At 38.2% G+C, this 14932-nt stretch overlaps 1 protein-coding gene across 1 annotated transcript in view; it reads left to right on the forward strand.

Annotated features, from left to right (window-relative positions):
* Positions 1-479: 479 nt before the first annotated feature.
* Positions 480-14932, forward strand: part of ICA1L (islet cell autoantigen 1 like) — a 69892-nt gene continuing 55439 nt past the window's right edge. The window contains exon 1 of the mRNA XM_067740961.1: positions 480-1029. The gene's annotated coding sequence lies outside the window, so the exon portion shown is untranslated. The remainder of the gene's footprint in view (positions 1030-14932) is intronic.

Here is a 14932-nt window from a genome sequence, read left to right on the forward strand (position 1 = left end):
CCATATGCGTGACGCAACTAGGAGTTCGCATGCTGCAACTAATAAGTCCACATGCCGCAACTAAAGATCCTACATGCCGCAACTAAATATGCGGCAACTAAACATGCCGCAACAAAGATCCCCAGTGCCACAACTAAGACCGCGTCACAGCCTAAATAAATAAATTTTTAAAAAAGAAAGCACTTTGGGTTTAAATTATCTTCCACCAATAACATAATTTTACTTTTGCCTTATTTCCAATTTTTTTCCGAGGTTTTTAGGTGCAAATTTTACTTTTGACTCGAAGATTCATTTATGACAAATTATGCTTATGTAAATGTACACTTGAGGTCAGTTATTAACAGTTATTAACTTAATCCTCTTTAAACCTTTAAAATAAGTTACATACAGCACGTGAACGTTTACCGCGTGCGGCCACTGGTGCTGGGAAGCGCCTGAGAGTTCAGGAATGACCGAGGCTCAGAAGCTTCCGTCCTCCGAGGGGTGGCAGCCCAGGGCCCGGCAGGTGCGGTGGGGCTGGGAGGAGGCGGGGGACCCGGGCTCCGGGCTCGGGACTCAGAAGAGGAGCCGAGAATTCCCCCCACTTCCCCACGCCTCGGAGGTCTCCCACTCAGTACCTTATACCGATGTTCTGACCGGTTTGGTGTTTGTCATTAAATGAAGAGGAATTCGGGAAAGGAGGAACAGAGAGGGTCCCGGAGTTTCTTCAAGAACCGGCCGAGAGCCGTGGCTCCCGCGGGGTTACGCGAGAGCCTGAACGGAGTGAACGCGGACGCCGGGGCAGAGGCGCCGAGGGCAGCGCGGCTTTTGCGCTCGCCAAGCCGCGGGGTTTAAATCTCCCGCCTTCCGCAGCCGGAGCCCGACACCTCCACGCTCTGGTGCGGAGGGGCACCGGCTGCGGGTGAGGCTCGGCAGCGGCGCAGGGCTCGCGAGCGGCGGCAGCGGTAACGGGCGCCAGGACCGACCTCCGAGCTGCCGAACGCGACCCGAGGGGGCGGAGGACCGGCGCGTCGCGGCTCCGGCGTCGAGGTGAGTGTCTGCGGCCTCCTCTGGCCCCCTCTCTCCGGGCGGAGGAAGGGCCGCGCCCTCCCCGGCGGAGGCTGGGAGGCCAAACCCTTGGTTCCCATGGCGACGCCCCAAGGTGGAGGGGCGGCGGGAAGGGACCGCCACGCGCGCACGCGGTCTCTCGGGGCTTCTCGTCGGCCTTCACGGTTCCCTTGGGGACCCCGGCCCCTGCGGCCTCCGCTCCCGGACGAGGTCCTGTCCGAGCTCCTCCGGGCTTACCCTGGGCAGATCGGACCAAGAGTAGTTTTAGGCGTGGCAGCGTCCCCTCGGGCCGAAGGGAGCTTCCACCCACGCTCGCCCCGGGTAGCGAGCGAACGAGCGCAGGGGCCTGAGGCTTGTTTGGGTGATTTCTCTCGAAGGTGCGGATCGCTTCCATTAGAAGCAGATGCTCACGGCCTTTAGGTGCTTTCCTGCTGACCTCCTTTTTATGTTGTGCTTATTTTCATGTTATTATTTCGTAGTGGGAATGTCTTCCTTACAAACTAAATGGCTAGCAATGGGTAAAAACAAAACACAAGTAAATGTGCGGTTTAAGACAAAGTGCAGAAGGCGCGAGCTCCCGAGGGGTTCCGCGCACAAATCTCTCTGCCTGAGGCCTTTATCCCAGCGCCACGCACCGGTCCGGCTCATGGAAACTGGATCATCTGGTCAGATGCCCAGATGATGTCAGCTGTCAGATACCTGATGCTCTGAGAAAGATGGAGAGTGGAAAAAAAATCCATCCTGGCAACTAACCCGCGATGCTGTGGATTTGCCAGTAGAGGGTGTGGGATTATTTTTCATGTAATAGATGATTTTGATGCACAGAGCATGAAAGCAATCATAAACTCTGGGTCACTGTGAAATAGCTTATTGGGAAGATAACGTTTATCCATCGTTTGGGGTTTTTTCTAAGTATTTATGTATTGATTTATTTGGTCACGACTCAGGCAACGTACTGTAAGGTGATATTACTTTAATCATCTTCACATCAATATTTATGGAGTAACCACAGGTGCCCATCCTTTAGTAGGAGTTAATTATACATTTATTGGCCAAATAAACATCCAATAGTATGTATATATTTTTATATGACCAGGCTTTTTAGTCGTTTTATATTCGTTGTGTATGCCTAATGTACTCAGTATTCTTTGAAATTTCTGTGTTTATTTAATAGTGCAAAATGATTGTACATCTTGACATTAAAACAGTTATGTGCAAGACATTGTTCTAATTACCAGTAATTAACATTAGAGTTAGGTGGTTGCTCAGAGATCAGCCAGTCCAAAGTGCAAAAACTACAAACATTAAGACTGGTGGAAAAACTAGGAAGCCATATTTTTATTAGAAATATTTATTATAAAAATAAAATTTATACCAATGACTGAACTAGGACAAAATATCAAAATATTAAATATCAGATATTAAACAGTATTGTTTTGTTCTACTGTGCTGTCAAACTTTATTTCATTGTGTGGTACATACTATATTAAAATTTTCCCCCTTTCCTTTATAGTTTACCTTTCTCAGTACGCACTGTGCCTCGTTTAAATTTTTATTATTTAACAACAACAGGTGAGGTGTGTGAAGGACTTTTCAGTATGTCTGTGACTGGAAAGATTTCCTCATGTGAACTGGCTTTTGTTATTTAATAACATCCTTATTCCCCTTTTCCCTTGTTTGTTTTTCATTCATCTGTTAGGTTTCTTCCTTTTTTCTGAAGTCAGACTTTTCAAACTTCTTGCATCCAATATTCACCTTCTATGTAATTATTATTATTTTCCTATTGTAGACTCATTTGCAGATAACACTTTAGGTTTTAAAAGAATTTTTTTGTGTGGATTTAGTTTAGATTAAAAAAAAAAACCAAAGCCCCAAAACTGAATTACCACAATAAATAGTTACAACAGCCAACATTAACAACTGTTCACATTGTGTCATATTTCTTTCAAATATTTTTTAAATAAAGAAATAAAACATTTCCAATAAAGCTAAAGTTGTTTTTGTATCATACCCATTCTCTTCCTGCCCACTATATATTGCTCATTTATATTATTCTTTTTTTCTTAATCTTGCTAGAAGCATGTAAATTTTAGTAATTTTTTCAAATGAACCAACTGATTTTCTCTATTTGCTTGTTTTCTATTTCACTGGTTTCTACTCTTATTTTTATTATTTTGTTTCTTCTACTTTGGGTTTACTGTGCTCTTCTTTTTCTAACTTCTTAAAGTGGAAGTATAAATAATTGATTTTGTACCTTTTTTACTTTCATATATTGATAGGTATTTAAAGCTATAAGTTTTCTTCTAAGCATGCTTTAGCTGCATCCCACAAATTTGGGTGTTTTCATTATCATTTAGCTTAAAATATTTTAAAATTTCTCTGTCACCTGTTATTTATTTAGATGTGTTACTTTACTTCCAAATATCTGGGAATTTTTTTTTTAAATAGATCACTGCTATTGATTTCTAAATTAGCATTGTTGGTGTCAGAGGACGTACTCTGCACTATTTCAAAACCTTTAAATTTATTGAGATTTTTTGTTTGTTTGTTTTCTGCCTATCCTAAGGTTTGTCTTGGTGAATGTTCCAGTACCCTTGGGGAAAAAATTTGTATTCGGCTGGTGGTGGTGGTGGAGTGGTTTATATAAGTGTCAGTTAAGTCAAGTTGGTTGAAAGTGTTGTTCAGATCTTTTAAATCTCCACATGTTTTATGTCTCCTTATTCAGTCAGTTACTCTGGGGGGAGTGTTAAGTCTCTAATTATGATTGTAGATTTGTCTTTTTCTCCCTTTAGATCTGTCAATTTTTTTTCTCATATTTCGTGGCTCTGTTATTAATTACATACATATTTAAGATTGCTATGTCTTTTTGATAAATTGACCCTTTTATTATTATGAAATGGTCATCTTACCTCTGAAAATACTTTTCACCTGGAAGCCTGTTTTGTCTGACATTAATATAAGCTTAATGTTTGTCTCATATCTTTTTTATCCTTTTCCTTTTAACTCATCTGTATTTATGTTTAATGTGTGTTTCTTATAAACTACATATAGTTGGGTTGTACTACTTGTTATCTAGTCTTACAGTCTGCCTTTTAACAGTATTTATATCATCCACTTATGTTTTTGTAATTGTTTTCTGTGTTTGGATTAAGCACAAAATATTGGTGTTCTTTTTCTGTTTTCCTACTTACTCTTTGGTCCTCTTTCCTGCCTTCTTTCTAGTAAATTGAGTTTTTTTTTTAATATATTCTACTTTTTCTCCTCTCTTGACTTTTTAGTTTTACCTCTTTGTGTTATTTTTTTTTATTGATTGTGCTAGAGATCACAATATGCATCTTGAATTTATAAAGCCTATTTTCAAATATATTCTAGTACTTCATGAACAATGTAAGAGTATTACAACTTAGACTTCCATTTATCATCTTTTTATCTTTTCTTCTGTTATACATTTTACTTCTACATATGCTTTATATTTTTTATTTTTAAAGAATCAATACTCTTTTAGTGAAATTTAAAGATGCACATGTATATTTTTGAAACTTGCTTTGTGTTTATCAGTATATATTTACCCTTTTTGATTTCTCTCTTGCTTCCTATAGAACTGAGTTTCTATATATTATCATTTTCCTTCACCCTAAAGAATATTTAGGATTTTTAGTACTGTAGGTCTGTGTGGGACAAAGTCTTTCAGTTTTTATCTGTCTGAAATTTTATTTTCCTTTCATTTTTGAAGGATATTTTTATTGGGTATAGAATTCTTGGCCAGCTTTTTTCAGGACTTAAAGATGTAGTTCACTTGTCTTTTGTCCTCTTTTTTTTTTTTTTTGGTCAAGCAGTTTCCTTCTCTTCCTACTGTTCTGCCAAAGATGAAAGGAGTCATGAGTCCTAGGCAGGACTATTCACTTTCTGGATTTAAGTTCATTAGCTTTTTTTTTTGGCATCCTCAGCTCTCTGATTGGCTTTAAGAAAACACATAATTTTGTAGGTTATCTATCAATAGTTTATTCTCATTGTTAGGATGGGAGTTCTCTTAACTTTCTGAAGTAGAAGTGGAATACCAGTACAATACTGATTTAATTAATATTACTTAAAAATACCTTTATTACTCTTATTTTCCAGATTTTTGAAAATTGGTGAGTTGTAGTGAACAAGCACTTTCCTACATTACTGGTACTGGGCATAAAAATTGGTATAATCTCTATGGAGGACAATTTAGCAAAATGAGAACAATTTAAAATGCATAAACGCTTTGATTCAGCCCTTGTGCTTCCAGGAATTTATTTTATAGGTGTACTTGCATGTATTTAAATATATATATATATATATATTTTTTTTTTTACTAATTTTAGCATGGTTTGAAATAATAAAATTCTGGAAGCAATCTAAATATCCATCAATAATAGACCAGTCAAGTAGATTATTGTACATCCATACACATGGAATGTTATATATCCATTAAAATTGTATTTCAGCTACGTAGAAAATTCCATGTTATATTCTTTTTCCTTTAGTACTGTACAGTCTCACTTTTATCCATTCTCTAATGTGGCTGAAGAGATGCCTGAGGCCAGGATAAACTATTTAATTTGTAGGTGGCCCTCTTTTTTTCTGTCTAGATGCTAGTAGCATTCTTTCTTTACCCTTAAAATTCAGCAACATTCCACAGCATGTCTTTTTTTTTTTTTTTTTTTTTTTTTGCGGTATGTGGGCCTCTCACTGTTGTGGCCTCTCCTGCTGCGGAGCACAGGCTCCGGACACGCAGGCTCAACGGCCATGGCCCACGGGCCCAGCCGCTCTGCCGCATGTGGGATCCTCCCAGACCGGGGCACGAACCCGTGTCCCCTGCCTCGGCAGGCGGACCCCCAACCACTGTGCCACCAGGGAAGCCCCCCACAGCATGTCTTATTCTTGATCATTCTCTATTAATTTTTCTTGGAACACGGTGAACCCTTTCAATTTTCAGCTTTTTTTTTGTTTTTTTTTGTTTTGTTTTGTTTTTTTTCAATTTTCAGCTTTATATTCTTGAATATTTTGGCTGTTCCATATGTCTGTCCCTCTCTAAGAATATTTCTTACGTTAGATCTCAATTGTTTATCTTCCAAATCTATACATCATATTGTTCCGTCCAACCACTTTGTTTGAATCTAACCACCTTTATCTTGTAATCTTCATTCTGAATGATTTTCCCAGGCTCGTCATCCGTGTTATTCACTTAGTTTTCTGAAGTATCTATTCTACTTGGAATTGTTTCTAATGCAGTTTCAAGTTCTGTGGTATTTTTTTCCTCTTCTTTTTCTTTATATCTTTTGCTTCCTTCAGCTCTTTTTTAAAAATCTCTTTTATGGAATATTATTCCATTTATCTACAGGCAGAGCAGTTTTTCTTTAAACCTGTTTTATGAAGCAATTTTTCAAATTTATATATAATTTTCTCTTTCTCACGTTACGGTCCCTCCTTTTCTTATAGTGCTACTTTTTCATGTTATTTATTTTTCATGTTATTTATTGTTGAAAGGAGTAGTTCTATTTTGCCCTACTTTTTGCCCAAGAGTAGTATAAGTAGTTTTATATAACCCTGTACCATGGAATAACTAGCCCTTGGAATAACTGCCTTAGAGGCTGAATAGGTAGGTGACTGGGTACATTATCTTGATCTCTTCTTTAACTGGCTTCTTGGTGACAGTTTTTGGGTTTTTTTTTTGCGGTACGCAGGCCTCTCACTGTTGTGGCCTCTTCCGTTGTGGAGCACAGGCTCCGGACGCGCAGGCCCAGCGGCCATGGTTCACGGGCCTAGCCGCTCCGCGGCATGTGGGATCTTCCCGGACCGGGGCACAAACCCGTGTCCCCTGCATCGGCAGGTGGACTCTCAACCACTGCGCCACCAGGGAAGCCCTTGGTGACAGTTTTCATATGCTCTCTTGTAGCAGTTTCCCACAGCATATGTTAATCACTGGTTCCAGAGGCAGGTCAATGCTGATATATCTCTGATTTTTCTAGGGTACTTTTGTCTACTATAGAAGGTTGACTACCAGCTTGTTGTTTCTGTTTCCCTACAGCCATGCTTTGCCCCTTGGCAGGGAAAATTAAAACTATCCTGGCCATTCTAGGTTTTAGGGAGCCCAATACATAATACCTCTCACCTTTTTGTTCCCTCTTGAGATTGAAACCAATTCAGATGTAGTCAAAGACCTAGGCAGATGGAAATAAAATATCAGCTTTATTATTGAGAGAACTGTTAGAGGGTGTGTATCATGTCAATGGTCTTTTAATATTTCTGTCCCCTAGTCCAGACCTGGAAGAGTCCACTCAAGGGAAAGTTTGGGTCTTCATACTAGACACACTTACCTAAGACTTTTGCCTCACACTGATTAGGTCACAAGTGATGAGTAAAAGGTTAAAAAAGGACTAAATTCACTAATTTTATGACTTGATACATTAGCTCTACCCAGTCAAGAAATGTGGACCAATGGTTAATTCACCCGTCAGGCTTCTCGCTGTAGGGGAGAAAGGGCAAGAGGCTGGGAATATTTATAGAAAATTTCTCCTCACAGAAACCAGAAGAGCTTAAAACGAAGCATTCCCCGCCTTAAACATAATGATCTCTTCTTCAGTAGTCTTCTTTGCTAGCCTGTGATAATATAGGCACCAAGTAAACTGCCTACCTCTTCCTTAAATCTGGCTGCTATGCCTTTAAGAATTCATGTTTTCAAGTTAATTAATTATTGGAATTGCTCTTCAGGACCTAATCTATTTGCCAAAACCAAATCTGCTTCAGTCTAGATGAGATGCATGGTCATCCTCTTTGAATCTGATGCAAACTTCATTGTATCTGACATTTACTCATTGGCATCAGTGCTATGAGATGTGGCAATTTTTTCCCCATGGGGGACCTGATTTAATGAATAGAAGGTTTTATTTATTTATTTATTTATTTATTTATTATTGAGATATAGTTGATATAGAATATTATATAAGTTACAGGTGTATTATATAAGTATTCTATATGATATAGAATATTATATAAGTTACAACAATTTTTAAAGGTTATACTCCACTTATAGTTATTATAAAACATTGGCTGTATTTCCTGTGTTATACAATATATCCTTCTAGCTTATTTATTTTATAAATAAATATTATTTTATTTTATAAATAAATACCTCTTAATCTCCTACCCTTATTTTTCCCCTTTCCCCTTCCCTCTCTCTACTGGTAACCACTAGTTTGTTTTCTGTATCTGAGTCTGTTTCCTTTTTGTTATATTCACTAGTTTCTTTTATTTTAGATTCTACTTATAAGTGATATCATACAGTATTTGTCTTTCTCTGTCTGACTTATTTCACTTAGCATAATAACCTCCAAGTCCATCCATGTTGTCGCAAATGACAAATTTCATTCTTTTTTGTGGCTTAGTAGTATTGTATTTATGTACACCACATTTTCTTTATCCATTTATCTGTTGATAGACACTTAGGTTGCTTCCATATCTTGGCAATTGTAAGCAATGATGCTATGAATGTTGGAGAGTACATGTCTCTTTTCAGATAGTGTTTTTCTTTTTTTCTGATATATACCCAGGAGTGAAATTGTTGGGTCATATGGTAGTTCTATTTTTAGTTTTTTAAGAAACGTCCATACTGTTTCATAAAACAGAGGGAGAGAGACAGAGGGAGATTAGACACATACACAGAGGAGAAGGTGATGTGAAGACAGAGATTGGAGTTATGTTGTTATTAGCCAAGGACTGCCAGCAGCCATTAGAAGGTAGAAGAGGGAAGAAAGTATTCTTCTCTAGAGTCTCCCAGAAAGTACAGCCCTGCTAATACCTTGATTTAAGACTTCTGGCCTCAAGAACTGTGAGAAAATAAATTTCTATCCTTTTAAGCCACCAAGTTTGTGGTAATTTGTTACAGCAGCCATAGGAAATTAGTATATTGATCATACCACTACATTCTTTTATATTTTCTTATCTCTTTGTGGATTTCTTTTCATTTGTTCCACTGCTCTATGGTTCTGGTGCCAGTACCATTCTGTTTTAATTAGTAAGGTTCACATTCAGGCTTATTTTTTCAAGATAATTGTCATTTTGTTAAAGTACATGTCCATTACTTTTAAAAGTCAAATATTAAAGGATTATAATGTTTAAAAGCAGTTCTTCCAATCCTGCTCCAGTTCCAATCTCCAGTGTCGTGTACCTTCAACCCTTTTGCTTTCTCTAGTATTTTCTAAATCACATGTTTATATGCTACGTTTTGATTTATTAATTTAAAGCATTATCTATTAGGACTTAGCTCTCCTTCACCATCACAATCTAACCCCATATTACAATTTTTATTAAATCAAATAAGTGTTTATGTTACTGTGAACTAACAAGTATTTTTAAAACTTAGTCAAAAAAATATTACTGAGACTGATGTCAAAGAGCATACTGCCTATATTTTCTTCTGAAGTTTTATGGTTTCAGGTCTTATATTTAACTCTTTAAATTTATTTTTGTGTATCGTTGAGAAAGTAGTCCAGTTTGATTCTTTTGCACATAACTGTCCAGTTTTCCTAGCACTATTTATTAATGAGGCTGTCTTTTCCCCAATCTATATTCTGCCTCCTTTGTCAGATTAATTGCCCATGTAAGTGTGGGTTCATTTCTGGGCTCTGTGTTCTGTTCCGTTGATCTATGTGTCTGTTTTAGTGCCAATACCATACTGCTTTGATGACTGTAGCTTTGTAGTATAGTTTGAAATTAAGGTGCATGATACCTCCAACTTTGTTCTTTTTTCTCAAGATTGTTTTGGCTATTCAGGGTCTTTTGCGTTTACATACAAATTTTAGAATTATTCTAGTTCTGTGAAAAATACCATTGGTATTTTGTTAAGATTGCATTGAATCTGTAGATTTCCTTGAGTAGTATGGTCTTTTTAATAATATTAATTCTTCTAATCCATGAGCACAGTTTCTCTTTCCATCTGTTTGGGAAGTCTTTGGTTACTTTCATCAGCATCTTACAGTTTTCTGAGTACCAGATTTTTACCTCCTTAATCAGATTCATTTCTATGTATTTTATTCTTTTTGATGTGATTGTAAATGGGATCATTTTCTTTCTTTTTTTTTGGCTGCATCGGGTCTTAGTTGCGGCAGACAGGATCTTCATTGAGGTGTGCGGGATCTTCCATTGCAGTGCGCAGGCTTCTCTCTAGTTGTGGCATGCGGGTTTTTTTCTCTCACTAATTGTGGTACATGGGCTCCAGGGCGCACGGGATCTGTAGTTGTGGCACATGGGCTCCAGAGCACATGGGCTCTGTAGTTTGTGGCACACTGAGGCATGCTAGTTCAGTACTTTTGGTGCGTGGGCTTAGTTGCCCCACGGCATGTGGGATCTTAGTTCCCTGACCAGGAATCGAACCCATGTCCCCTGCATTGGAAGGTGGATTCTTTACCACTGGACCACCAGGGAAGTCCCTAAATGGGATCATTTTCTTAATTTCTCTTTCAGATAGTTCTTCGTTAGTGTATAGAAATGCAACAGATTTCTGCATATTAATTTTGTATCCTGCAACTTTACCAAATTCATTAATGAGTTCTAATAGTTTTGTCATGGTATATTTAGGATTTTCTATATATCGTATCATCTTACCTGTAAACAGTGACAGTTTTTCTTCTTCCTTCCCAGGAATGATTTGGATTCCTTTTATTTATCTTTCTTCTCTGATTACTGTGGCCAGGACTTCCAATACTATGTTGGATAAAAGTGACAAGAGTGGGCATCCTTGTCTTGTTCCTGATCTTAGAGAAAATGCTTTCAGCTTTATAGGCACATGAAAAGATGTTCAACATCACTAATTATAGGGGAAATGCAAATCAAAGCCACAATGAGATATCACCTCTAAATAACAAGTGTTGGTGAGGATGTGGATAAAAGGGAACCCTTGTACACTGTTGGTGGGAATGTAAATTGGTGCAGCCACTATGGAAAACAGTATTAGGGACTTAGGTAATTCCTCAAAAAATTAAAAATAGAATTACCATATGATCTAGCAGTTCCACTCCTGGGTATTTATCTGAAGAAAATGAAAACACTAATTCAAAAAGATACATGGACCCCTATGTTCATTGCAGCATCATTTACAATAGCCATGATCAGGAAGCAGCCTTAGTGCCCTTCAATAGATGAATGGATAAACAAGATGGTATACACACACACACACACACACACACACACACACACACACACACACACACTGGAATATTACTCAGCCATAAAAAAGAATGAAATCTTGCCATTTGCAAACATAACAAAACAGAAACAGAGTCATAGATACAGAGAAGTAGGTGATTGCAAGAGGGGAGGGGTTTGGGTGGAGGAGAGATGAAGGAGGTGAGGGAGATTAAGAGATACAAATTTCCAGTTGCAAAATAAATGTCACAGGTATGAAATGTACAGTGTGGGGAATATAGTCAATAATTATGTAATGTCTTTGTATGGTGACAGATGATAACTAGATTTATCATGGTAATCATTTTGAAATGTATAGAAATAGCAAATCACAATGTGTGTAACATAGTGTTGTAGGTCAATTATACTTCAAAAGGAAACAAACTCATAGAAAAAGAGATCAGGTTTGTGGTTACCAGAGGTGGAGGGTGGGGAGAGAGAAGATGGATGAAGGCAGTCAAAAGGTACAAACTTCCAGTTATAAGATTAAAAGTACTAGTAATGTAGTGTACAACATGATAAATAAAATGAACACTGCTGTATGCTGTCTGAAAGTTGTTAAAGAGTAAATCCTAAAGAGTTCTCATCACCAGGAAAAAAGTCTTTTTCTGTTTCTTTAATTTGTCTCTATATGAGATGATGGATGATCGCTAAACTTGTGGTAGTTATTTCACGATATATGTAAGTAAAATCATGCTGTACACCTTAAACTTATTCAGTGCTGTGTGTCACATATATATTTATATATATATAAAACTGGAAGAAAAAAAACCAACTTAGTTGGTTTAGTGCCCTATAACCATTCCTCCTTTTTTGAATATCATGTCCCTTCATTTTTATTGGAATTAATACTGGCTTTTTTTTTTAACCTAATTTTCTGAATAACCATTGATTTTTTTTCCCAATTGCTCTAACATTTCTGCTATATGGCTATGAGTAATATGCTCAAACATATCAGTTATGTTTCCTAGTGATCTGCTTTCTAGAGTCACTTAATCTTCCTGCTTGAATTTGAGCTGCTTGTTCTGTGTAGCTGTCATCTTAGGCCTTCCCTTCATTGCTTTTCCAGATTTGATTTAGTTCTTCTCATCATGCATTGCTGCTTTTGAGAAATCTGCTCTTATTCTGACTCCCAATGCTTTGTATGTGATCTAATTTTTATCTCTTAGAACTTTCAGGATCTTTTTATCCCTGCTTTTTTGAAAGTTTACAGTGATGCATTTGGGAGCAAATCTCTTTTTGTATGGAGATTTGTGTCCTTCAGTTACAGGAAATTTTCTTCAATTATTTCTTCCCTTAGTCAATCTTTACAATACTCTTTAGACAAATATTAGACTTCCAGGACTGTCTTTAATTTCCTTAACTTTTTTTTTTAATGTATTTATTTATTTTTGGCTGCATTGGGTCTTCGTTGCTGCGCAGGGGCTTTCTCTAGTTGTAGCGAGCAGGGGCTACTCTTCGTTGTGGTGAGCAGGCTTCTCATTTCGGTGGCTTCTGTTGTTGCGGAGCACAGGCTCTAGGCGCGCGGGCTTCAGTAGTTGTGGTGCGTGGGCTTCAGTGGTTGTGGCTCGCGGGCTTTAGAACGCAGGCTCAGTAGTTGTGGCGCACAGGATTAGTTGCTCCGCAGCATGTGGGATCTTCCCCGACCAGGGATGAAACCCGTGTCCCCTGCGTTGGCAGGCGGATTCTTAACCACTGCCCCAGCAGGGAAGTCCCTAATTTTTTAAACTTTTTTATGGTTCTGCTTTCTGAGATATTTCTTATATTTTTCAACCCTTTTACTAATGTTTTAAAATTTTCAACTATTCTATTTTTTTCCCAATGATTCTTTTTTATTCCTTTCTAAGTGATAGTCTGTTCATGGAAGCAGTAGCTTTACTTATCTCTCTGATAAGATAATATTTTATAAGACAATATTTGAGGGATATTAGTTAGAGAGTTATTTTTTGTTTTGGCCCCCCCCGCCCCCCCCCCCCCCCCCCCCCCCCCCCGCAAGCCCCATTTTGTCTTTGTTTCTTTTCATATATTTTCTTTTTTGTTGTTGTTGGTTTAGGTCAGAGGTCTTTCTTGACTGAGAGTTTCCTCAGATATCTGGCTACCTTTGGCTCTCTATATTTAAGATTATAACAAAGCTAATTGGAAGCTTAGTATGTGGGAGTGAGCTTATCAGCTGGTGAGTTTCGCCCTAGGGTGAAAAGGCAAAGATCTGTCCTTTTAGAATGTCCAAATTAAGTACTCCTTTTCTCTGGAGCTTTTAATTTTTTTCAGAGAAAAGAATGTTCCAGTCTTCTCTGAGGAGTGGAGAGGTGTGTGTGTAGTGTTTTGCTACTGGTGAGCAAGGAAGGGGAAGAGAGCTTGAAATTCAGTGATTTGGCATGTAAACTTCCACTTAATCATTTTGTTTTCAGGCCAAGCCCTCTGCTGTGTTAGCTTGCCAAAGACCAGAGCTTTCCATGTTTAATTTCTTCAGCTTCCATTTAATGACATAGATTAAGGGGGCGGGGAGGTGCCTCAGGGTCCAGCCTGCTGTATACAGGCTTCAAAGAATCCTCCTTCCACTTCTAAATGGTGAGTCTTTCAGATAATCTGCAGGGTAATTGACTCATTCCTCATTAGCATTCCTCTGTTAGTTGCTTAGGATACTACTTTCTCTGCCTTCTTCTAAAAATTTATTGAAATCTCTCATATGCTCTAGTCACTATGGTTATTTTCTCTATGCTTATCAGTTAATAGATAACTTTTTTGTTTTGTACCTTTACTGTTATTTCGGTGGGTTTGGGAAGGGAACACAGATAAGTGCATGTAGTCAAGGGCACCCTTGTAATATATTTTGTATTATATATATATATATATATGTATATATGTATATATATATAAATATATGTAATATATTTTGTATTTTATATATATATATATTACAATATATTGTAATATATTTTAATACCTGAAAGGGCAAGTTCTTTCAAGTTTTTCTCAGTGTTGAGTTTTAAAATTATGTCAGTCAAATAAAAAATGTTTAGGGTTTTAAAGTTTTACATCCTATGCATTCTTGTTTATTGAGAGGCTGTATGTAATAATGTGTTATATACAACTGTATATTTTTAAAAGCAATTTTGGGGCTTCCCTGGTGGCGCAGTGGTTGAGAGTCCACCTACTGATTCAGGGGACACGGCTTCGTGCCCGGTTCGGGAAGATCCCACATGCCGCAGAGCGGCTGGTCCCGTGAGCCATGGCCGCTGAGCCTGCGGGTCTGGAGCCTGTGCTCCGCAGCGGGAGAGGCCACAACAGTGAGAGGCCCGCGAACCGCAAAGAAAAAAAAAATCACTGGTAAAAGCAATTTTGTATGTGTTATCCCATTTGAGCTTCATTTTATGAGAGGTTCTGCAGTTGGGAACATTGAGCATAGCAGAGGATTGGGAGAGGTGTTGGCCTGAAATTTGCAATAAAGTTGGGAATATAATACTCAAGTTTTATAAGCAGTTAGCTTTAATATCATTAAAAAAAATTTTTTTTAATTTATTTTTGGCTGCGTTGGGTCTTTGTTGCTGTGCGGGCTTTCTCTAGTTGCAGCGAGTGGGGGCTACTCTTCGTTGAGGTGTGAGGGCTCTCATTGCGGTGGCTTCTCTTGTGGAGCACGGGCTCTAGGCGCACGGGCTTCAGTAGTTGCAGTACGCGG

This window comes from Pseudorca crassidens, chromosome 6 (assembly GCF_039906515.1).
Source record: "Pseudorca crassidens isolate mPseCra1 chromosome 6, mPseCra1.hap1, whole genome shotgun sequence".
In the NCBI taxonomy this organism is placed as follows: domain Eukaryota; kingdom Metazoa; phylum Chordata; class Mammalia; order Artiodactyla; family Delphinidae; genus Pseudorca; species Pseudorca crassidens.